Source organism: Symphodus melops (genome assembly GCF_947650265.1).
Source record: "Symphodus melops genome assembly, chromosome: 1".
In the NCBI taxonomy this organism is placed as follows: Eukaryota; Metazoa; Chordata; class Actinopteri; order Labriformes; family Labridae; genus Symphodus; species Symphodus melops.
The window spans coordinates 21623276-21649493 of NC_136691.1; the positions used below are offsets into that span (position 1 = coordinate 21623276).

At 44.0% G+C, this 26218-nt stretch overlaps 1 protein-coding gene across 2 annotated transcripts in view; it reads left to right on the plus strand.

The window, feature by feature from the left end:
• Positions 1–26218, plus strand: part of LOC306834605 (heparan sulfate glucosamine 3-O-sulfotransferase 5) — a 75504-nt gene that overhangs the window by 36651 nt on the left and 12635 nt on the right. Inside the window, exons 2-3 of one of the 2 annotated variants that reach the window (XR_013780510.1) lie at positions 7314–7391; positions 11570–11738. The gene's annotated coding sequence lies outside the window, so the exon portion shown is untranslated. Of the gene's footprint in view, positions 1–7313; positions 7392–11569; positions 11739–26218 lie in introns of those variants that run through there. The other variant, XM_079360641.1, reaches the window with a different exon arrangement.

The window sequence follows — 26218 nt, forward strand, 5'->3', positions numbered from 1 at the left end:
ATAAAACAGGAAACACTAAAGACTAGACTTAAAACACAAGACCGGAAATAAACTAACAGGCAACATAGGAGGACACAGGGAAACACACTCAGGACTAAAGTAAACACAAGACTATGAAACATTAAAGCACACAAGGGAAACAATCCACACTAGGAAACAACACTACAGGACAGAATGAAAACTAAAACTAGAAGAAACACAGAGACAAAACCAAACCATGACAGTCATGGCTTCATAAAATTAGGTTAAACTTTCTGCTGAGTAAATTAATCTATAATAATCAATAATTCCGTTGAATGTTCAGGATTAAATAACAAAGTGTAAGAACATTTTACACTTGCCAGACAACAAACTTCACACCCAATTGTGTTCCTCTTTGGGTTGAACTGTCATCTGTTCGCCCTTCTTCTCCTGTCTCTTTACCCGCTCTCACATTCAGCCCGCACTGTGCTAAAACCCAACAGTGTGGTTCCAGAAGTAAAAATCCTGTTCATTTTCTCCAGATCAGATTTGATTATTAGCCATAATGTCAAGTTAGACTGACCACGAGCTACCTGAGTGTGACATGATGGTTTATGCTCCTGTAGTTTGCATAATATCACCTTCATTTGAAGAGAATCATGTTTGATTCAGGATTTCAGGGAAAAGAAATACACTCTTTGTTACTACGATTGCTTTAGTTACCATGGCAATGTTTCCCACCCCTCAACGTATGCAAACTGGCTAGCTAGCTAGTTAGCTAACACAAAATGTACTAAAAACCTTGTCCACAACACAAACTACAAGATAAAACAATGCTAAAGTTATTTTTAAGAAGAAACAATATCATTCACAATGGATTGTGGGATGGCTCTTTGACTTTGGACAAAATGTATGTACAAAACCTTGACTTGTTTTTCCTTTTTTCAATGACACGTTGGCTCCGAATTATATGTAGTCTATATAGCCACAAGTATTGGGGTGGGTGGTTGTCTTGGTTACAGGCTTTAATCACTTGATACAAGGATTTAGTAAAAATCAACACAGTGTTGGAACGAGAAAATGTGCTTCTGCAACCAGAGCCGCCAAAAAAGTGGGCGGTCACTGTTGAGCTTTATAAGCTGTGCTGTGCGGTTAGCCTCCTGTCCATCACTGCAGATCAAGTCTCTTGGCTCTGGCGCCACACAGCTCAGGCTCTGATGAAACCAGCAAGTGTCGCCCATTAATAATTACAACACAAGGACATCGCTTTCCCAGGGCTGTATCAGCTTGTGCACAGTAACCAGGCGCAAGGCGGCTTAAAGTGGACTCGTGGTGACACTGCACTTTTTCACCCAAACCACCTCTCTCTCTCTCCCTCTCTCTCTTTCTCTCTCTCTCTCTCTCTCTCTCTCTCTCTCTCCCTCTCTCCCTCTCTCTCTCCCTCTCTCTCTCCCTCTCTCTCTCTCTCTCTCTCTCCCTCTCTCTCTCTCTCTCTCTCTCTCTCTCCCTCTCTCTCTCTCTCTCTCTCTCTCTCTCTCTCTCTCTCTCTCTCCCTCTCTCTCTTTCCCTCCCTCCCCCTGAGTCGCTGCCTCGGCCTGATGTCAGCTCAGGTTATAAATTAATGTATTTAGCAGGTTTGGTTTTGGTTCCTGTGGCCTGATGAGAACAGGTTGCAGGAGAGAGGAAGATGTACCCCACAGCTGTAGAGGTGGGATAAGCACAAGTGGACACGAAGGCTATTTGTCACTGTTAATTATTTGACTGCAGCAGCTTAACAAAAGACATCCAAACTAATTAACAAACACAACCAGGGGAGCTGTAGGGGACATTGCGGACAGGCTTGTTTTTGTGGTAAATAAGTTTATAAAGTAAACTTTTAAGTACTTTGAAAAAAGAGTTAGACTACTTAAAATCCTGCTATTTTCATCTCAATGAGGACTAAAGATTAAACATTTATTAAATTAAATTGTCTGTGTAATTGTTTGTATGAGAGGTGGTTACAGGAGCCCAGTTAGGCAGGAATGAATTCATTCTTATGTGTATAGTAATGGTATGTCTGGTTTCTCTCAGATTGCTTGATTGACATCTATGAAGGTCATATTCCCTTGCTTTCTACACAGCCATTGGACAAAACTGTAACTATACAGAATGCATGACAAACAGACTCAACAGTTAAAATGAAGCACGTCAGCGTCATCATGCACGTCTATCAGTCTGTAATGGTGTTTACAGACGGTGGAGCAGGCGGTGCTGTTTGTATGGAGTAACTTGGTCCTGCGAGCTGAAGTGAACCCGGCTCTGCGTTGTCTGCAGCACTGCGCTCTCTGAGCCCTGTTCTTGTGAGTTTTCCTTCCTGCACACAGATTTAGTTACTTACTGTTATGCATTAGTCCAAACACTGGCTATTACACACAATAGGTTTCATATATTATTGCACATCAGCAGGATAATCTTTATATACAAACTCATGAAACACTTAGTGGTGGGCAATATGGAAAAAATATCACATGTCGATTTTTTTTGCCATCATCACGATTGTGATCTTGATAACAGGCAGTCACCATGGTTACTGACTCTCACCTGCCTGCTGCACACTGAATGAGCTGCTGACTGACATCACTGCAAGCTGCATGCATGGATACTAATACATGGAAGTTGTTGGCTGAAAGTTGGCTGTTTAATCCTTTTCCTAAATGTTGTAAATATAAATCTGACTCCTTTAAATAATTACCTCAAATGTGCGCATTCTTTTGATGGGATGAGAGGAATGACTGAAGACGTCTCTTTCAGGTTAACAGAGTTTATTAACCTGATGAATCAAGAATAGAAGTTACAGAGTCTCTGGGTTCAACACTACGTGTCCCTGACGACAGACAGATACCTGGTCAGTTCGTGAAGTCTGAGCCCCGACTATCTTATACATTAGACAGAGAATATCTAACCAAATGATGCATTTGAGAATATGCGGTTTCCTTCCTCCGATTGGGCAGCTTTCCAAATTATGCGCCTCCTGATGTTTGGTTCCACTTCTCTCATTGGTGCATCAAACTCCTGAATCCTTTGTCCAATCTGTAGGGGAAGACACTTCCTACCTGTTTCTTATCACAACCTGACATCTCGTCTAGTGACTAATTATTTTTAAGGAGAAGACCATTTAGGTGATTAAGTATCAAGGCTCACTCAGCCTATATAAAAGTGGGTGAGTGATTAACTGTTCAGGGCCTTAAACTAAACCTATGTTTGAGTTGGTGAGTGATTGACTGAGGGCCACATCAAACACATGTTGGACTGTGCACTCACTCTTGCAAGCCCTCTTCACACAAACTCCTTTATATGCTGAAAAGTCAGACAATTTTATTAACACACAAACCCAGAATAAAACATGATAAAATAACTGGTATGATATTAACGTAAGCACAAATCATTCATACTGTGGATATCAAACCATTCCTTTGGACCGGGTGATGAAACCTGATCTGATTTATTCAACAACACTTTATTGCAGTGAACACATTGACTATAGGCAGAAAGAGGCCTATTATTCTATGAAAATAAATTATTGAAGCTGACAGTTCAAAAGACATTTTTTTTAGGAGTCCAGACCTCTCAGATATCATCGCCTTTCCATTTGAACAACAGGTGCTTCGAGAGGAGAGGCGTGTCAGTAACTTTTAAAAAGTGAGGGAGCAGAAAACACCGGCAGAATCAGTGTAAATAAAAGGATTATATTTCCAATCACTGACTTGACGTTTGTCTGAGCTGCGCTCTGTCTGACTCTCAGCAGACTGTGAACTTCTCTCCGGCTCTTCAAACAGTTTGGTAAAAAAAAAACCCTAAACCTACTTTTTTGTCATCTGAAAGCTACTTTGAAAAAATGAAAGTGACCGAGACCAACTTGCATCACATCGCTTGCATTTATTCTAACAGCACACATCAGCTGAATAAAGCTACTGTTTGAAACTGCAATACTCAATGCTTATCAATAATCTTAACTTGACATCAATGTCCCAAAAAAAACTCCATGAATATTCTACACGTGTTATTGTGCATATATAGTCAGCTACTGAACATATTCATATCAAAGTCCAAAAAATCGTTATAAACTTCTGATTCACAGTTAGCTATCAGCACATAATTACACTCCGTCTTTTTTACAGTTAGTGAGATGACTGGCACTGCATGGAGTCGTTCACTGAAGTGTAATCTACCTGCTCAGGTTCACTCTAATACAGTTATTTAAATGTTCAGTCTCAGTTCATCTGAATTTAGATTAAATGACGTCGGTGTCAGAAAAAGCTGTTTCACAAAGGTCTAATAAAGCAGACATGTTCAGTACTGCTTGGGGAATGTTCTTGTAGTTTTCTGGCTCTACAAGGCTTCAGAAATGTTGAGTGTTGCTGAGACTTAAACTGAACTTGATTTTGGAGATTCATACCCTCCATCTCCATCTCCACAGGACTGACACTGAACATTTCAGCCATCCTCCATGGCAATGAGTGCCACAAAGGGCTCCAGTTCATCAAAATCATTGAACCTGTCCTCAGACTCCTGCCCGAACATGGATGAGCTCCCAATACTTATGCATGTTATCTGCCCCTGCATGGCTTTCCAACATGTTTGCCTCAGTTGAGAAGTGTTGCGAGCAAGTGTTGGCGAGCTACTGTCCGCGAGCTACCGGAAGCTCGTGAGTAACGTGTTCGAGACCCCTGGAATCCCGCTCCGCTGCGGAGCAAAAGCAGGGGAAGACGTGTCTGTGTCGGAGCACGATCGGATAAACAGTTGAGCCCGGTTCTACGATCTCTTTACTTTGGCAGATCGTGAAAACATACAGATCCCTCTCGACCTTTTAGATCGTTATATCGCACACCACTATGATGACTTATCTCTGAGTTTTTAGAACCAACAGAAGGACTGGATACAAAGTGTTAAAGCTTGCAGTTCACAGAGCGGGGGAGTCGAAGATAATGAGTGATATCATCCCTTCATCAGAGTTTTGTTATCTTCTTGTAACTCACTTTTGTGTTTCAGCCGCCGGGAATCCTGCTCCTCTTCTCTCCTCGTCTGTTTCATCCAAGTACAACGTGGCTGTTAATGAGGAGGTGCAACATGCCCCCGACTCACCAGCAGAACTATCTGTTGCACACAGGGCTGTCTTGTTTTAATAATTAAAATGAATCCACGCTCGTGCATATTTGCATAAATTAAATGAATATTTGTTCTGCAAGGCTTGGCAAACACAGTCCTGTCACCGCTCATGATTCGCCGTTGTCCTGCAGGAGCGGTAATCTCCTCGCTGATATCAGGGAACAGCTCAGGTTCACTGCTTCATGTATGACCCTATCATGTGTGATTTACTGCTTTCCCTCTAAGCGTAGTCACTTTTTCCACATGATTAAAGCGCTCTGTAGTCCTCCAGGAAATCACAGCCGGAGGGATTTGACCCTGCAGGCCCTGACGTCCAGGCTGAGCCTTCAGCATTGTAATAACAGACCCAGGCTGCCATGTTCAGTTACCATCTGACCCTCTTTTTTCATGCAGGAGGAAATATAATAAGCATCAATATACATGTTATTGATTGCTTTGTGCTTGGGCGTCCACAACATTGTTTCACTATTCTCGTAAGGGGAGGCTGCTGCAGCTAATAACCCTGGAGGGGATGACCTGCAGCCTGATGAGGCAGACATCAGAAAGAAGCACCCTGCAGGTTATTTATTTGACGGTGTCCTCTCAGGGGCAGATAGCAAAACAATATCTATGACACATTCAGTCCCAACCGTTCTTTTGTTCTTCTTCCTTATCTTCTGATGCACCGTCCGATTGCCAAGTGTGAGATGAAAGCAGCAGGTGCTCAGAGATTCTGCTCTCAAACCTGTATGAGTTTAAAACAGAGTTAGGGTATGCAGACAGGGGCGCCATTTTTAGGGGAAAAGTTAGGAAAGTTAGCAACGTTAGTTATTTTTCATTCCTATTACAAAATAAACTTACGTGATCATAACAATAACTTTCATTGTATTTTACTTTTTTTATTCTTTGGCAAAAAAGTAACATTCAGACAGTCTTAGTGTTGCCGGAGCCCAATGAGGTCAATTTGCCGCTCCTCAGCTTGAGTTGTACTAAACAATGACTGTGTATTAAAGGGTGAAATTGGTCAACATGTAGAGAGATATTTATATTTCTGTAACCTTCGAGTGTCTGATCAGCGGTCTCTGCTCCTCTAACAGGTCACTTTGAGTTTTTGTTGTATTAGGTCGCCCATTTTTAGCAGCTCTGACCACAGAGGGAGTTCACCTCTTCACCTGCTTTGCTCCTTCAGAACAGTAAATTTAAAGTCAGCCATCAAAAACACGTTATGCTCTTGAACACAGAACATCTACCCTCGGCTGTGGATCAGCCAGAAGGTCAGGGGTTCAATCCCAGCTCCTTCAGCCACATGTCTGATGTGTCCTTGGTAAAGACTCTTATGCTACGTTCCATTTTCCCTGGAACTGGGAAGTCGGAGCTGGGAATAACATCCAATCCCACCCGAGTTGAGTGTTCTAGTTGCGAGTCGGCAAAACAACATGGACGCCTCCAGGAGTACCTTTGTTTTGTTAGCTCACACCTGACTACATGAAACAACATGAAAACATGTCCACAGAGAGAACTGTCACCATACTATCAGTGTGATTGATTCAATCACATGAAAGGAGGAACAATAATAAACACTATAGTTACAGCATTAATGTGCGGTTGATGCACGTAGCAGCCATGTTGGATTCTAACTGAACTACATTTTCTCCATCTTTTCTGCTTGTAAATACGACTTCAGGAGGCGTTCCAGTTGACACTTCTGAACACTTTCCCAGTTCAGCATTAACGCCAATGTTCCCTTCATGACATCACAAAGGGCAGTAGCCCCTCTCCCAGGTGGGTGACACTCCCACAGCTAGGTGTTTGTTCTGCCCTCTGAGTCTTCTCGCTGTAAACAATAGGACTTTTATCTGCTGAATGTGGCTTAGAATGACTTTAATTGACAATAAATGAAACCAAAACATTTGTCTGGATTTGAGATTTTGCAGTGCATCTGACTTGTTTCAGTATTGCTCACAGATGACTTGTGTTTTATTCTCATCTGTGAGTTTATTTAACTCAGAAAGCGGTCTCCAAATAACTGTAGGTGCTGCTTCCTGTTTGTTATGCAAACTTGAAAATGAATGATTCTGAGTCTGAGGCTTCCTTCAGACACGATGATGCTTTTAATTCCAAGTCGCTAGAGGCAGGACATTATTCATTTTAGTTTCTGCCCTGTGTTTCTCCAACACAGTTTTTTTTTTATGTTGTGTGATTGATCTTTGCTTCATTCTGTGTTACAGATGCTGGATCTGTGCGTGTGTGCATAAAGAAGTATCCGGGTGCAAATCATCACCTCTGGCAGTCATGAGGAATAGAGGGTATGTATCTCGCCGTCGCACACTGACACGTCCTTCACTGCTGCTGAACTCACTCTCACGGATATGAAACGTGTTTCACGCAGACGTTAACGTGCTAACTTCTTCAGAAACAGAAGGACATAGAAATTCACACGTGAAGATCTTCATCATCATCTTCATCATCACCGTGTTTTCACTCTCATCTGGTCAAACAGCAGGGCGGTCAGTGGCTCTGCGCCTCAGAAGATGGCGATCCGGACACCTCTCTGGTGTCAGTTTTACACTGACAGAGCGTCAAAGGGTAGATAGTAATAATCAATATGCAATGCCAAGTTGGACTTATAAAAGGCAGTTATTTAAAGGACGAAAACAAGCTGCAGCTTTTTCTAAGGGTCGTTATTTAGAGATAGGACAGATAGAGAGGGGGGGAATGTCCCAAACCCGGGTCGTCTGCATGGAGCTCTTTAGCCTCTGCACAAGAGGCCCGACACCCTGACATCCAGATCTTCAGGCGATGAAAGAGTCATTGAGATGTTTGAACTTAACCACAGTGTTTCAGGCTCTGTGTTTGTGTTTTTACAAGATCATGAAGGAGTTGTACCGTTTGCCTTGAGCTTTGTTTCTCTGAAGCTTTCTTCAGGTTAAACGAGCAAATCAGTTCCATTTTCTTAACAAGTAAAATATGGACTTCTCCAAAAGTAACGTAGCTCAGTCCTCACCTCTCGGCCTGAGGTACATGTGAACATAGAACATGTCAGTCGTGTAATGACTGTCTGCAAAGAGTCGGACGTCTGGCTGAGTTTTCATGTTTTGTTGTTTTTATTTTGCCTCTGGACATTTGTGGAAAGGGAGTGGATGTGTTTCCCCACACACTTCCTATATGATGGGCTTTTCCATTAAAACAGACGTCCTATTCTCAGGTAGACTGCAGTGTAGGTACACGTGAAGTCCTGCAGGGGGCGTGTCCTTCTGGAGGCAATGAGCCCAGGAGGAGAGGCCCAATTTGAATGTTGTGTTCACAAGCTGCTTGTTCCTCTACCTTTAAGATTCACAACTCATGACTCATCGTTTTGTTCTGGTATCATCTCAGGCAGGTAAACAGAAGCTGATTGTCCTCCCTGTCCCGTCCTTGGCTTCTGACGTCGTCCTGTGTTTGTGTTCTGCTTAGGCGGCTGATGAGACCTGCTTCTCTCGCCTTCTTCTGTGCTGTTAGTTTAGCACCCACCTCAGCTGGAGGGGGGTGGGAGTCGAGCGTAGGTAGGCAGAGCAGTAAATCCACAGCGTAGCCATCCATCACTGTGCCAACATCTCGGCTCTCTCGCCCCCTCCCTCTCTGTCTGCCTCTCTCCCTCCAGCTTAGCCTAGCTCCGTCCCTCCTCATCCTCGTTCTGAGGCCTGTGATTAATCCTACCTCTCCTATCTCTTCTCATGTGTCAGCACCTTCGCTGCTTTATAGGCTTATACTGAAATGAAGTGACAATTCCGCTCTGAAATATCACCAAATTAAGACCGCTGGCATGTGTAAACAACACAAATATACACTGAAAACCATAAATCACACGGCTAACTCTCCTGTTCAAACTTTGTTGACCCTGTCAGCTCCAAAGGTTGTTTCCTGTGATTGAGTCTTTTTTAGCTTACTTTGTTTCTCTCTGCGGGAGGCTCCACCTTCAGCAGATGTTTTAAAATACATTACCTGGCTTTTAAGGCTTTCATTGTGTCCCCAACTCAAGTTCACATGACTGCTTTCATCAATTGTCCTGTCTAATACAGCATCTTAGATGTGAAGCTCCTGGACTCTGTTGATGGATTATATGTAGATAGTTCACCATTTAAATTAAAGCATGAATCAAACACATTTGTATTACTTTAGTATAGGCTGATGTACATCCATCCATTATCTATACTGCTTTTTTCCTCATTCAGGGTTGCGGGGGGCTAAAGAAGGCAAGGCACATCCAGGACTGGTCGCCAGCCAATCACAGGGCATGTAGAGACAGACAACCAGCCACATACACATTTACACATACGGGCAGACTAGAGTCACCACTCAACCTAAGGAGCATGTCTTTGGACTGTGGGAGGAAGCTGGAGTACCCAGAGAGAGCCCACACATGCACGGCTAAACTCCACCCAGCGCCAAGCTGGACACTGGGGATTACAGGGACCTTTTCACTTTGAGCGCTAACCACTGCACTACCTTACAGCCCTACTATACTATACTATGCTACGTATACAGTTTAAACTAATATATTTGCTCATGATGATTTTGTTTCTCAGAGCACGACTGAACAAAAAAAAGTTGTGCAGCTTTTTAGAGGAAAGGAGGCAACTAATGGAAAGGAGAAGGAGGAAATATTTCTGTTAAAGTGTCAGTGTGTGTGTGTGTGTGTGTGTGTGTGTGTGTGTGTGTGTGTGTGTGCGTGTGTGTGTGTGTGTGTGCCCAACCTGCTGAGGAGGAGACAGGCTGGGAGCTCTCTGAAAAACTGGCTCCTGCAGCTTCTAAGTCTGCCTCGCCTGCATATGCATGAAGTGAAACGTGAGCGCTTAGAACTGATTGAAAGGAAATATGACAAGCTTCATCGTACACGCTCACACATATGGGCTCCAGATAATTCACGTACGCACACACATATTCACACAGCTCTGAAACCAGCTGTTCCTCCTGTGTTTAAATTATCACCTGTCAGCACAAATTTAGCCTGCTTCTGAAGGGGCTGGAATTTAAATTTCAGATCTGCCATAGAAATCACCCACCACCCCTCCTGCTGCTGTCATCCATCATAAAGTCACCGAAATGAAAGTCTGACCATCAGTTCTCCTCATTTCCTTTAATATCACAGGAATTTAGTCCAGACTTACTCAAGCAGTACTGCACAATAATGAGAGAGACGTACGAAAATGTCTATAAACTGTGCAGTATCAGCTTACCATGACCAATAGAGAGTTAGATAGAGAAGCTACCATACAGTAAGGATATCTGTAGAGTCAGCCTGACCGAGGAGTTTTAATAAATTAGCTTCACCAATCGACTGCAGTTTTCACCACTTTGAATAAAAAATATAAAGGAACTTTTCTTTGTGCGATTTGGAGCCCACTGAAGGTCTGTGATGAATGAAAGTGCTGCCATGTATCTCCCTCTTAGACAATGTCTATTTGTTGATAAGCAGAGGGTGTCGCACAACAAAGACCTTTGAGAAGTTCAGTGAAAAACAAATGGAATTTTTTTTTGACTCTGCTAGCGTCTGCAGCCCGTTGTGAGCTAACAGTTAGCATGTGGAGCATGTGTTTGTTTATTCAACTGTTACCATGACGACTACAGGCCGTGGTCCACCTATGTATGTGAAAGCGACCTCAGATGTTTGCCCTTACAACCAAAAAAAAAGTAAAGTAAAGCCACGTCTGATTCAGACACCGATATTATCTAAGTGATGTATCCAATAGGTCAGATTTGCTCCTCAACGTCTTCTCATTAATCAAAATAATCTTTCTCTTAAAGCTTCAGGAAAAATAATTTGCAGACAAATAAATCAATCTGAGATGATTTATTCTGTCCAGGTTGAAAACACAGCATCAGCATCTCACCTTTTAGTCGAAGGGTAAAGTGAGACAAAGATCAAAAATAAGACAATGATTATAACTGAATGTGGGCTTCAACGACAAAAATGCAAAATAACATTTCTATATCATTTACACAGAAATGTGACTACTGGAGTTAATTGGTCCCTTTACATTTCCTTCAGCTCGTTGAGTATTTCTTTTAAACAAGATGGAGCGTTCAGGAGCAGCCAGGTCATCGGTCTTTGGCCGTGTGGTGACAGAGGTTTGCATCTTTCTCCCAGCAGCCCTGGGGTTGAAAGCAGATCAATAGCAGCGTGTCCTCAGAGGAGTCATCTTTTTAATCCTGGTTGTGGCTCCAGCAGGTCCTTACTCAAGACTCTGCCTACCATACAGGCCAGTGGCAACGATTCAAATTACATAATTACTCTAATCTAATGCAAATGTTGCTTCATGTCAAACCTGAATCAGTCCTCCATCATCCCGCGGGCTCCACAGAAAGCTGTCCTGTTGTGGCTGAAATGTCAGAGAGTTGCTACAAAAAGGCTGCACACGCTCTTCTCAAACACCTCCAGACGTCCTGAGATTTAAACAATATCCTGTCGTTGCCTTTTTTATGGATTTACGCTGTTCTCTTTTAGCTTTCAGGGCAGAGCTCTGCCACGGTCTAATGAGGCAGAAGACAACCTGAGATCAATATCAGCTCCCAGCGCAGTACAATGAGAACAGCCCCAGCAGAAGACTCCGGTAATTAAAAGTATTTCAGCATGTATGACGGCTGGCTGCTTAAAGGTCAGTTAGAGTTAGTTTGCAGAGTTTGTCTGAAATAAGGTTCAGTCTATTTTCTACTGTTGAGCCGTGAGCTGCTTTGAGACTGCAGGGTGACATGTTTCTTCTGGCCCTGATCTACTGAAGGTTTGCATGTGTTAAAACATGCATGACCTTGATTACACCCGCAAACAAACGTGCAAGCCGACCTAGTGCGTGTGATTGTGCGTGTTGCGAGATAACTTGTTGTAAGAAAGGCTCGAGTCAGAATATAATGTTCTATTGTGTTCAGGTAGGCCTTAGCGTGTGGGCTATTACATGGCTCACCCGTGTTATGTATTTCATTTGTTCTTCTGTACAGCACTTTGGTCAACTGTAGTTGTTTTAAAGTGCATTACAAATAACCCTCTCCAGGTACGGTGGGGGGGTCTCCAGTCTCTGGAACCCTCATTTGGGGGTCGTGAGCAGAAACGTTTGGGAACCCTTGGATTAACCCTAACACACGTTGATATTCTCACATTATAGTGTGGGTCAACTTTGACCAAGTCTTTTCTTTTTGCAGTGTTACCCATCTGGTGAGTCGGTGAGTCTTTTAAGTGGGTCCTGAATTTGTGCCTGAAAAATAAACAGCTTCAAATAGTCTATGAAGTATTTCTTCAAGGGTCTTTGTTCCCTTAACTTCACAAATTTACTGAATCTGAAACATTTCAGAGGGATTACTCATTAAGCATTCCCCCGGAAGTCACAACGTTGCATTTCACGCAAATTCAACCAATCCCCGCCATTTCTGGGCGACCTTGCAATTTTGTCCAATCCCCGCGACTTTAACCAATCAGAGTCTTCCCCCGCGAAAACAGTGAGCTATACGTCGACGTTTAGTGACCATGGACCAAACTCACTTCCTAATTATCTGCACTCAGGAGAGTGAGCATGAAGTGCTGCAGGTCCGTCCTGTCTCCATGACAACAGTTTGTTGACAAAGTGCCGCTGTGTAGCTGACACTGCTCTGTCACTTTTTACTGCATGTTTAATATTTGAGATCGTTTTTTAACCCAGCAGACACGGAGCATAGACGATCTGGGTACAAGATACGATCTGTAGGAAGATATAAAACACAGGGAATATCAGACATGTTGAAAAGAGCTAACGTGAAGTCAACAGTGCCTTTCAGAAAAGATGAAAGAGCTCGGCGCGGCCACACAAAAATGACAGTGTGTGCGCGTGTGTGAGAGGGAGACGTCAGTGAGGCAGATGAATATGCTCTGCTCAGGTTAAAATATCACTCAATCACATCAAAGTGTGTGCAAGAAAATGATTGACATCACAACTATTTTGCAATTTTTGCTTCCTGCCGCAATTTAATTGCAAAAAACAGCTAACAGCACAGCAATTTTTTGGAAAAGCTGCCGTGAATTCAGGCATTTTAGGCCGCAACAATCCCCCAAAAAGTCTGTGAAATCCTGGAGGGACTGATCAAGGAGTTGGTGGTAGGTCCTGAGGCTAGACCAAGCAGAATCCTGCAGTTCATCTAGTGTCCACTAGAGGCCGGTTTTAGGAACAAAAAATTGTCATCATGGGCACAAACTGTACTGGGGGTGAGTTTTATTTTATTTTTAAATGGCTCTATTTTGATTTTGAATATGATATATGTTATCTATAGTTAGGCACGTAGCTGACCTTGCAGGAACAGATGGGTGAGGTCACTCGGGCTTTGTCCATTGATATCCACAGTCTATGAGCTCAAGTGTGCACATTAGGAGGATCATGACTTTAGCTGTGGAGGTTATTAAAATGGGTTTGAAGATCATTTCGTGATACATTTATCCAGACTACAAAACCACATAGCATCACTCATGTAGACTTACACATCTTAGTGACGTTAAAATTGTTTCTTGTATTTGTTTTTACAATGAAATGTTATTGTGGAAATATTTCACCTTTTGGTGTTCACCTCAAAATGTGAAATAAACGGCAGAAAAATGGAGATGAAAGCGGCACAAAAGCAATATCCAGAGCCGCAGCTGCCCGAGGCTTTGTGGCTCTTTATTGTTGCAAATGTCTGCAGGTCAGCTCAGAGAAGCCGCGCCATAATTGAAGTTGATATTAAAAGACTGGAGCGACGTGTGAGTCGTGAGACGGAGGGTCATCTCAGCTGAACGACACAGCTTTATAACCGCAGTCACCTTCCCTGTATGTTTGACAAACGGCTGCCACCGGGCTACGCAGGCAACAAAACAGCAACATAAAGCAGCGCCCTTCACAGCAGCCCTTGACTCCAGCGCTTTGCTGTAATGGCGTTGACACCACTTAAGATGTGCTCACAGGACTATAACCTGAAGGAGAGAGTAAAACATGAAATGAGATGAGAGTCACGTCGAGCACTGAAACAACTAGCAGGCCCGGGACGCGTTACAGTCCGTCGTTCCTCAGGACCATGACGTTTCTAGAAGCGCTTGTGTTGTGCTGAGGAGGATAAAGCTTTTAATAAAGAAACCAGGCCGACCCTAACAACAGGTATTCTGACGACTCAGTGGTTTTTACATAAGTTGCTGATGCTTTCACGCTGAGTAACGTCCCAGTAGTCTCACACTCTGGGCGTCTCGTCACCTGCAGCTCTGACTCAGTCTATTTCCAGGGTCATTTGCGGGGAGCCATGTGGTTCACTGTACTCTGTCATATTGGGCTACTAATGTCACGACAGCCTTATCCCCACAGTGTGAGAGTTAGTGTGCAGTGAAGATTGTGAAAAATACTTTAGACTTTAGAAGTTATCAAAAAATGTATCCGGTTTAAAATAACTGGGTTAAAATAGTTTGATATGTTCTATGTTGATTCGAAACATCTTGCTCGGGAAAGTTTGAAGCATTTTTAAATATCAATGTGAAGATTCATCAATGCAGCACCTTGTTTAAAAATGTGATTAAATTAATGTTTTGGAGTTGCTGCATGTATTGAATCATGTCTGTGATATATTTTGTTTCTGAGCTCTTTTTCGAGTCCGGTTTGTGTTTATCATGACGTGACGGCTTCCTCAAACTCGCTGATGCTGCGCAGGTACTTCATAATAATTAAGGGGAAAGGAGCATTTTGTTTGAAATTGGCTAAAGTTAAAGGAGCAATATGTGATTCTGACACCTACTGTTTAAAATAGGTACTGCAGTCCAAATTTAAAACATTAGAGAGAGCTGTCTCCCCCGCCCCCTCCTCTCAAGAGTCGATGTTCACACAGGTTTTCATGTCTCTGACACTGTAGCTTCAGTGTTTAGCCAGCTCTGCATCGCTCTGTAAACCTTTCTGTGTTCTAACCTCTCTACGTTTTTAAAATCATCTCCAACATTGATCCTAGTTTGAGCAGCTTTCTGCTGGTGGAGCGTCCTTTACACCTGTTGGTTTGGCGTCGTGTTGTAGTCAAGACCACACTAACTGAGACCAGGCCAAGTCTTTTTAGGTCGGGTAGAATCCATCATTGTAACACCTGTTGGTTTGCCATGATAACTGGTCTCATATCAGTCTAAAAAAAGAACTTGATTATATAGCAAAAATCACAATGAATATCTGCAGTATCATCATCATCACTACTACAATCAACAACTTCCTAACAAGGTGTCAAGACGTACTAACAATTAAAACAATGTGCCGCCCAGCCTCCTGGAGGAGTAGCGGTCATGTGGGAGGAATTTCGGGCACTATGACATTTTGACAATATCCAGAAATGACAATAGTCACATCACATCTTGCTGCTGAATCATGTTTAAAAGCGTAGTTTACGTTAAGCCATGGAGCTGTTTGATAGCTGCCAGCTGAGGTCATTTACTGGAACAATCCACAGAAGAAAAAGAACAATCCAATGTATACCCCACTGTTATTGACCAATGTCCAGGCTTGGTCCGCACCGGGACTTGAACCGGCCCTCTGGTTCCAAACCTAAGTCCCTGCAGACTGAGCTACTGTCGACCCTATCACAGCTAGGTACGACAAGCACTCAGAAACAGGCTCAAACAGCAGGACATTCCAGAAAAAGGCAGAGTTTAATGCAGTCCAGGTCAGTGAACAGACGGGCAGTCCAAAAGGAAAACAATCCAACAAAAGGGGCAGGTAGAAGACAGAATGATAGGCAGGCAAAAGTAAACTCACGAGGAAAACCGCTAGAACTAGGTAACACAAGAACACACTATACGAACTAACAACAGGAGGAAGGAAACAGGGATCGATGCACAGACAATCAGGGAACGATGAGACAGGTGAGGGTAATCAGGGCGGAGCTGACACACAAGGCAGGAGCATGAGGAGCAGGATCTGGAAGACAGAGACAAGAGTAAGAACAAAGTAAAACCGGAACAGACAACACTCAAAGAATGAGTAGAAACCAAACATGACTTTAATAATTATTTTGTCAGCCCTAAGTTGTGGTACCTATTAGTGATAGATAAAGTTTTCGACCACTGGAAAAAGTTGCCTCATTTTTTTAATTCCTCTTGAAAAACAGAAAAATGGGATGGAGAAAAGGAAGTCCATCATAAGCAGGTTCACGGTCAGTCTGACTTCACCCAGAGTTTCTCCTGCCAGTCTCCCACTGTTGTATTCACCTGGAGCTGGTGGGAGGGGGTGCTGAGGTTTACATACTGCACCATGTGACCACTGACATGTCCATGCATGTAGAAATGACTGCGTCATGTTTTCTGTTCATCAGTATGTTCTCGTCCATTGTTCTGTTTGTGTTGTGATTCTGTAGAACTACACGATGCATCGATATGAAGGCAGATATTCTCATCATAGCATCGTATAGCCGATCATTTTTTTACATCTTACCTCAGGAGACCCCCCCCCCCCCCCGACAGGAGTCGTCTCCAGCTGTGAGGTGAGTATGTAATCAGGGCGGAGCTGATCAGGAGAATATCCGGAGCAGTCCTCCTGAAATGATCTGCATACTTTCAGAAGTGCAGATGTGGGAACAACTTACGTGTCGTAGAGTTCTCTGTGATCCATTTGTCTGCTGCTTCATCGCTTTCTCCTCTTTTTTTTTTTACCTCTCATTCAGAACGAAGGAAAAATGTGATTTTATTTTCAGAACAAAAGAAAAGGAGCGATGAGCTACCATCTGTATTTTGAGCCGAGGGAGGCATCTGTCTCTTTCTCCTCCATGTGTATTTGAAGTGATACTTTAAAGATTAAAAACGGTCTATGTGTGGCTTAAACCGGCTTCATCAACATATCTCATCTATTATTCATGGCTCACGGACCAGCTTCTGTCGTCACTGCAGCGAGGCCTCTTCCTGTCTGTCTCCTTCTGCTGTGCCCACACACCCACACACACACACACACACACACACACACTGCAGTCCTGCCATGTGAAATTGTGGATTTCGCCTGGTTAATGCAGTCATATGAATTATTAATTGTAATAAGTGGAGCTTCCAGGCTCCGTGTTTTATTGCGTCCTCCTTCACTGCTCCGTGACATTACAGAAATGGCAAATGTGTCCGAGACAGACTGCGCCCATTAATAACGTCGCTGAGCTTTGTTTCCTCTGCGATTTCAGACCTCACTCTGCTTAAATCAGGCCTCCATAGTCTGGCAGGGTGTGTGTGTGTGTGTGTGTGTGTGTGTGTGTGTGTGTGTGTGTGTGTGTGTATTGGATCCACAGCATTTTAATGAATTACCCTCCAGCCTCTCTATTATAATCTAATAAAGTGTTTATTTAAGGGCAACAGGGATGCTTTTAGGAGCAGAAAGGTTATTTGCTCTAAATAAAGAGAGCAGTGTGTGGAGCTCGAGCCAGTGCAAATATGTGAACCTCTTAAAACCTTTAAAGGCAGAAAACTCTGTCTCCTCCAGCACAGATTTCATTGTCTCTTTATCTCGCTGCATTATCATCCACTAAGTATTTCTCTGAAGTGAAAGCACCTTTCTGTAAAGATGGATTCTCCCCCTTATTGTTCCATTAGATAAATGCTCCCTTACACGCCACGTTCCAGCTGGGACCAGAGCACACTGGGATTAATTACCTTCTTCTTACAGGCGACAGTCTGCTGAAGCTGAGATGATTCTTAGTTAAGAGAAACAGAACCAACCAACCAGCGTACAGAAACACTGATGCTCAGATTGAACACAGATCTCAGAAAGATACCAGGCCATAGATCAGTGTATCAGATTGTTTTTTTCTCCATACTATTGCTATCAGTATCGGCCCCCAGAATCTCATATCAGGCCCTTGACAGGACGTCTGCTCTGGAGAGTGAATAGTTTAATCGGCAGCCACAAAAAGGGTTGTAATGACTTCAGTATTATTGCTGTGGATGAATGTGTCCAACCTCTGCCTCCACAGTGACGTTGCAGACATGCATCCATTATCTGCACCAGTGGCTCTCAACTAGTCGAGCCTCAGGACCCACCATCAGCTCCTCGTGACACATCGCCACCCAATTTTTTTAATTTATTTAAATAAATCAGATTTTATTTGATGGAAAAACTGTACAGTTTGGATCTCAAGACTGCACAAAGCCGGATCGACCACAGACACAGAACCAAACCTGTTTGTTCATAGAGTTTTATGAACCAGTGCAAGCTGATCCAAGAGGCGGGGTCACACCCCTGAACACCTGAACAGGGGTCACACCCCTGGACTGCTCACCTGTCAATCACAGGGCCGACCTATAGAGACTAACAACCAATCATACTCACACCTACGGGGAGTTCAGAGTCCACAATGAACCTAACGAGCATGTGTCTCTGGACTGAGGGAGGAAGCCAGAGAGGACCAACACATACAGACTCCACACAGAGAGGCTTCTGCCTGATGGGGGATTCCAACCAGCAACCTTCTCGCTGTGAGGCGACCATCATGAAGCCACATGGCAGACAAACACAGAAGGTGTTGAAGTAAGCTGCTTTCACACGAGTCATCGGTTTCACTGAGTTCGCCTTCGTAGATCGAAAGCCTCTTTTAAAAAAACATGTACTGACAGTATGTGTGTGTACCTATCCTGTAATAGACACAGATACATGTGTACTGATGCAGTCTCTTCATCAGAAACTGATGAAGAGTGTGTGGCGGTCGTGACGACGGTGCAGCTGCACGACGAGCCCGGACGAATGAATATTTCATTGTGTCCTGAGCGGCATTCAGGGAAAAGCAAAGACAGGAGCAGACTTTCTATACTTGGTTGTTTTATTAATAGAGAATCAGTGTCGGAGGTTTGAAGTGAACTTACTGCTGAAAACAGAATAACAGACATGGTACGTGTTTCAGAATGTGTGGATGATCAGAGTGATGTGCAGCAGGAGGTTTCATGAGTTGAGAGAGAATACATCAACACATCAATAAACAAGACACACACATTCACTCACTTCATTAGCTTGAGCTTGTGTAGCATTGAGTGGTCTTCTTTAGGGGAGGAGCCGGCTGTGCAGTCCATACAAACATGATAGTGTCTTCACAGCCTGGTTCAACAGTCTGTGAACCAGGTTTTTATTTCCATTTATTTACTTACCTTTGTTATTATTGTTTTATTTTTCCTTGTAAAAAAATGTCTTTACATTTGTGTGTAAAAAAGAGGGAGACCACACATAGTCTGAAATATTATCCGATAGAGTGTAATTACATCATTCATTTGTGTTGTTTGTGAGGAGGTCAGTGCGTATGCAGTGAGGAAGGTGTGTGTGTGTGTGTGTGTGTGTGTGTGTGTGTGTGTGTGTGTGTGTGTGTGTGTGTGTGTGTGCTGACAGCAGTTTGCAGGCTAAAGAAGAGTGAGAGGCTCTTCTTTATAGACTCAGCTGTGCTGCATTAGAGTCCTCCAGCCACATACCTGCAACAAGGAGAACACAGAACAGGAAGAGGCCAACCATGAAGCACACAGTCATGACTGAGACAGAGAGCCATGCCCATGCACGTCAGACATGTGGGCGCAGGGGCTGGGGATCGAACCCCCGATCTTCCAAAGGCGGTCGGCTCTCCCAGCCGAGCCACGGCAGCTCAATAATTCATCACATGATGTTTGTTTTCGGCTTCTTTTGGTTCACGCTGAGTGATGCTCGGCTGACGCTCGAGAGGGGGAAACAGTGAAATGTGAAGAGCAACGTGTCTAACCGAGCAGAGCTCCAGCTCTGAGTGGAAACACTCCACTGCTTCCCTGAGTGGATGACGGGCAGCTCATTGCTGCTTCCTCCGCTCGTACAGCACAGAAGTCGGATCCTGTAGAGGCTTTGAAAAAAGCTCTTTGACTACCTGACTACATTTCTCCTCCGACTTAAAGCATTCGTACTTCCAAGAGTCACTTCATGTGTCGGGTGGTCTTGAACAGACTGATGAACTGCTGCTTCTGGGCCACACGCGGCTGCTTTTACCTCTGGCTGTTTTTACCCATAGTTCCCAACACCCGTCTGGTTTATTTACAGACATTTATCCATTCAAGTGCCACTTTGTGATAAACCTTCTTCTCACTGATGCAGAGTGGAAAACTGGCAGGGTTCACACACACACACACACACACACACACACACACACTGTGACTCTGAGTGTCTGTCAAAGCGTGGATCCAGATGTGCTCCCCCCCTGTGTGAGTGAAGGGAGGGAGATGTGAATTAAACAAGGCGATGACCCCCACGGTCCTCCAATCAGCACGCAGCAGTCCAGAGAGGTCTTATGCTCACACCTCTGCACCAGAGCTGCACTGACATTTAATCACTAAACACATCTGTGCCACAACTTTACAACTCTTTGGACCTACAGTTGGACCGCTCTTATGAACTTATACAATCTGTATTTACAGATCTGTACACGGGTCTGGATCTGTCAGCATATGAAGCGCTCTGGTTTTTGTTTGTAGTACGTCTGTAGTCCGAGCTTTATGTATCGAGAGGCTCTTTGGTGTGTGCAGGAGAAAAAGTTCATGTTGACAACTGAAAGTACGTATTTTTATGGATTCATTCATCTTGATACATTTGTGGATATGTCTTGTAATTCTTTTAGGTCTGTGAAGCTGTGATACGTGTGTAAGAGATCTCATTACAGCAGCAGAGTTATATTTCATCCTGTAACTGTCTGTTGTCTGAGAGGTTTTGTTTAACATAGATGTTTGACTTTTGAGTCCAGGAGATGAGTTCTTCATGCCTGATACAGAGTCAAGTATCTGTGGGCTGTCTGTCTATCAGAATATAAGGAGCACTGTGAAGAAGAATACGATGCCAGTGACTGCAGAGTCCTGGTCCACCAGCATGTTGTCAATCACTGTGAAGTCTTGGTCAAGCATGTCTGAGCTACTGTCTGTGATATTGTGTAGTTATGTTATCTGACCATGGCTAATTAAATCTAAGATGATGAACAAGTCTGTTTGATAATGTTCTCCTCATTCATTCAACACAGACATACAAAACTTCACCTTCAACCTTACAACAGTAAAACAAGTCTCAGCTGGAGGCCGGCTCCATCTAAAGCCCACGAAAGTTTGCACAACCTCCCAGATGCTATGTTGCTGATGGCAGATTGATCCCCGTCAGATTCTAGATCAGAAAAGTAAAGTCAGGTTCGGTCCAGCTTTGCTTATTTTAAACTGATCCAAACAAACGCAGCGTGACAACGTCCAAGAGGAGTTTAGACAACGAAACAGAAGTTTTACACAATGACATCAAATCCTAACTTTGCTTTTTTAACAGGAATAACTGTCACAATGGTCCCAGGAATATATATATATATATATATATATATGTGTTATCATGTTATCATGACATCTGCCGCAGCTCTACACTTTGCGATTGTAGAAGAGTCGTGGTGTAATGTCAGCTCACACCGTGCGAGAGCTGAGCGCTCACGCTGTACGACTAAAATCAGGACGGAGACTTCACACTTTTTATAGAAGACTCTTTATTTTATTTCAGATGTCTGACATGCACGGCTTAACTGGGCAACACACACCTGAAAAGCTCTCTCACACACACACACACACACACACGCACACACACACATGTGTGTGCACACAAAACCTGCATCACCAATAACTATGTACCCTTTCAGCTGCAGGTCCACAGGTATCTTTGCCGTATATTCTTTCATCATAGGAGGGAGGATACAGACTAAAAGGGCATGCCTGCTGTTGCCATGGTGATTTCAGATGCGCTCCGTCAGTCTTTTTTGTTCAGGTGTGGAAGCCTCAGTGTCTGGGAATGCGCTGCTTGCTCTGCTCACACTGTGCGATTGTGTGCAGTCAGACAAACAAAATATCAAACATGTCAGAAATTCATGCGGCTGGTCAGGAGCAGCTGTTCCAAAGGTGATTGGCTGTCGTGTGTCAGCGTGCACTCCACGACTGACGCCCGGCCAGAACGAGTCGTACAACTCAGAAGTCGGGTCTACATCAGGCCGGAGGTCGTCTAGCGAACGCCGGGCTTTAGAGGTTCAGCCCCTCTCACACTGACAGCTGCCCCTCCTGAGGCCTTTCTCCTTCTACAGATTTACTGTATATCTGTCTTTACAGTGACGTTACCAATAGAGAGTTTTTAAATGTTTGGTCCTGACAAATCACAACAAGAAAACTTTATTTTTGATAGCACTGGCAAAACTGTAGTTATTTTATTACCCAACAGTTTTGACTTTTATCTGTCTTCAAAAACCATCATCTGCATTTCTGTGCAGATAACACTCCTCTTGTACTTGAGTTGCATGTTGGATTGTTTGCAAGGTCCAGTAAGAGAAAGGGAAGTGTCCCAATTTATACTGCTTGCCAAATATCTTCTGGCTAATCTGGAAATCCAGATTATTGCAGATTAGTTGAGAGAGGATGCAGATGTCGACGCCACATTATTAATCCTACTTTGGGCATAAATTGGTGCACGACATTCAGTGTTTGTGCCGTTTAAACTTGACCTGGTGGCCTGAAAGAGGCCTAATAACTGCTCACATGTTAATGAATGAACCCACAGAGAAGTCTGGATTGGCGTGAGGGTCGCTCCAGTTGGCGTGAGGAGCTGGTGGAACATTGAACAGACTGCTGAAAACACAAAAAGCTGTGAAATCTGAATAGTTTCAGGTGATTTTCACACAGGTTGGTGTGTCTGTGTGAGCTGCTCCCTGCAGTCAGGTACATTACACCCTGAGTGTTCATATAGATACAGGTCTGCAGCACAAAGGTCACTGATTTGATTTCTGCCACTGACAACATATCAGTCAACAGCTGTGCTGCTGTCACTGCGTCCTTGAGCTCGAAGTCACACTGCATCCTGTCTCTGTTCCCGCACGTCTCTGAGGATCCGTCTCAGCAAAGAAAGGTGATCAGCCCGGCCAATCAGTGACTGACGCAGGACAATGATGGGACCTGACAGACTGTGATGGAGATGGAATAGCTCTGACCTGGAAACTCATGTAGCCTGCATTAGCCTCAGGATCGACATCATTACCTGATACATGGACGCAGTGTTTCTCTCAGGCGGACAGACGGGATTGAATACAAACATGAGACCTATCAGGGAGATGTGTCCAGTCTGATCAGGATCCTTTTCGACGAAGCACGTGATCAAGTATATGTTTTGGTTTTTACAGTATGCATGTTCAGTGTGTTTGTCTCTTTAGAAGTCTAATCCATGCAGTGTTCATTTTGTAAACAGAGGGGGGGGGGGCTCATTGCATTTAAAGAGACACACACGCCAAAATGGAGCATTTCTACAGGGTCACAAACCTCCTCTGCTGCTTGATTCATGTTATCTTTGGACCAAAGCACAGATGTTTTATTTAGAGCACAGGGGGACTGTTTGAAAAGGTGGAGAAAGGGGGCTAATATGTCCTCTTTGCGTAGACTAGTATGGAAAGTCGTTGGATGTGGAGGCTGCAGTTCTCCAGGATCAAGCAAAACTTCCAGTGCAGAAGTGCAACATCCTGCAGTTCTTCCAGTGTCCACGAGAGGCTGACAGCATGAACATACAGCGATGGGACTCCAAAGCCCAGTGCCGTAACAGATGGGTGACATCACTCAGGCTTCATCCAATAATCTGTTTCAGGACGGGTGGCCCGGGTTCGAATCCAACCTTTGTCCTCCTTAACCACATGCCATTCCCCACTCACTCTGTCTGTCTGATTTCTGACTCTGTCCTGTCTTTTAACAAAGACACAAAAACCTCAAGCAACAAACAACCCTCTTTGATTATTGGGAATAATCCGTCACTGGGAAGAGATGAATTGTTGAGACTATTCATAATTGGAGGAGAAAAATCCTTATTCATCTGTTTTTCTGTCTCAGAACAAAGCCAGCTGTCAGAGCAGGTGGTCCGTCATGAGATCATTGGAGACGTCCGCTGTCCTTCTGGTCTGATATCAGATTGTTTCCAATGCATCGTCATTAAGACAGAGCTGCGAAACTCATTTTCATTTTCGCGTTAAACTGAATCCATTACCCCTCGCGCGCTGCAATCAAATCATCGTATTGATTTGAACGCGCTCCCATGAGGAAAAGATCATCTAACCGGTCTGATAAAGGGTTAATGAAACACAGGAGCTGCTTGCCAACAGCCTGATGGAGAAATGATCTCGGGCGTGCAGTGATAGGCCTCTGCTGAGGGAGGCGGATGAAATTTTAAACACCCTCACCGGCGTCTTTATGCAAAGCAGAGCAGAGGGCCTGTCACAGTGAATCACAGGGTGCTTGATGACTGGAAACAGTTAGAAGGGTTTTTTGCATATAGGCGCTGCGTGGCTAATTAGCTCCATTCATATGTTGCCTCCTGCTGCAGGGCTTACCCCGTACACCTGAGACACACCTCTGCCTCCCCTTCCACTTCTTCAGTAATTCCCCGGACGTTCGCACAGGCTGTCAGACCCCCGCTAACATCCTCTCTGCGTCTGTGTCACTTAAAGATGAGCCTGGCAAATGTGCACGCCCCGGCTCTCGTTAGTGTTTTTAGAAGGGCGTGCACATAACACATCCGCGGTGAGTCTTTGATCAGGGCTGCACAGAGAGGATGGCCCAAGGTTGCTGCATTTTCAGCCCACAAAGACGAGCTGATCAGACGCCGAGCTGACGAGCGAGGAGTGGAACGGCGTGAGTCGGCCGTTCAGCAGGGAGATAAGTCTGCAATCCCTGCAGTGTTTTCATGACTCGGTGTCTCATCACTTACACATTACTCAGCGATAACCTCTGCATGCCACCTTCCTCACTCTGCAACACCCCCCCACCCCGGGCTCCTGCTAGTCCAGCCATGAAATGAGATGACAAGGTCTCTGCTGTGTGGACGGGTTGCCCCTGTTACAGCCTTAAAGGGAGGATGCTGCTGCTTTGTGTGTGTGTGTGTGTGTGTGTGTGATATTTAGACATGAGAGAGTATTTGGAGATGTTGTTGGAAAATGTGCAAAATTCTTCATTGTCCTGTTGTGTTCACCCCATTATGTATATTCTTCTGTATGTATCTTCTACTACATCTAAAACTGTATTTATGTTACTATTCTGTTGAGTTTTGACTTTTGATTTCTGTATTGCTGCTTCAACGCAAATGAATTTTCCTCCTCTGGGATCAATAAATAATAATAACTTTATTTATATAGCACCTTTAAAAACAGCTGTTTACAAAGTGCTTTACATATAAAAACAAATACATCAACATTTAAAGTCATATCTTATTCAGATTTTAGGCTCTAACTGACCAGTCTGTGTACATTATGGTTAGCCTAGCTTAGCATATAGTTTAATAATAACATCATTTATTTATAAAACCTGACCTGATTTATAAAAACACAGAAGCGGTACGATTGCCTCTACTTCCATTTTGCTGTAAATAGTTGAATCAGTTGTGATTCACTGACTTCACACTTGTTTTAAGTTAATCTCTTCAAACAATTAATAGCAGCAGATTAAAAACTACAGTCTCTTTATTTGAGAGTAGAGGAGTCGCACATCCTTTGACTCATTCTGCTTTTAGTCGTAAACTAAACTGTGAGATGTGTGGGTGGTAACGTTTGCAGTTCTTCACAAGGTCCATGAAAACATCCCACAGTGAGAAGTTTAACACGTGTTTGTGTCATGATGAGTAGATCATGGATCGAGGCGTGTGTTTGGGTGGATGCCTGTTCTTCGATCTTCTCCTGTCTGTTTGTGGAGAGGAGAGGGAGCAGTGCCCAGTTTGAGCTGCAGAACGTCAGACAGAAGAAAACCAGCTGACGTTAAGCTACAGAGACAAGCTGCTGCAGGGAATGCTGGGAATTGAGTACAGACCCGACAGCCAGGAGCTCCCTCTCCCGCCCGCCCATCACCGCCTGAACCACCTGTCTGTAAGCCTACCTATAGGACCAGCAGCCCCCCCTGGAGGCTGGGAGCTGGATGGTTGTCAGGACGACGGGTCTCCTCTGGGCGACGAGGAAGAAAAGGGGTGTTGGCTCAGCAGCTGTTAGGAGCTCACAAGTGCTGCGGGAGGCCTCTCAGCGAGCAGGTGTTTGTACCTGATGTGATTCAGGAGGCGTCCCCCCCCCGTCCCACACACACCTCCCTCTTCCCCCTCCACTAACAAATCTCATTAGTGCACTCTAACTCTAACTAAAAACAGTCCTT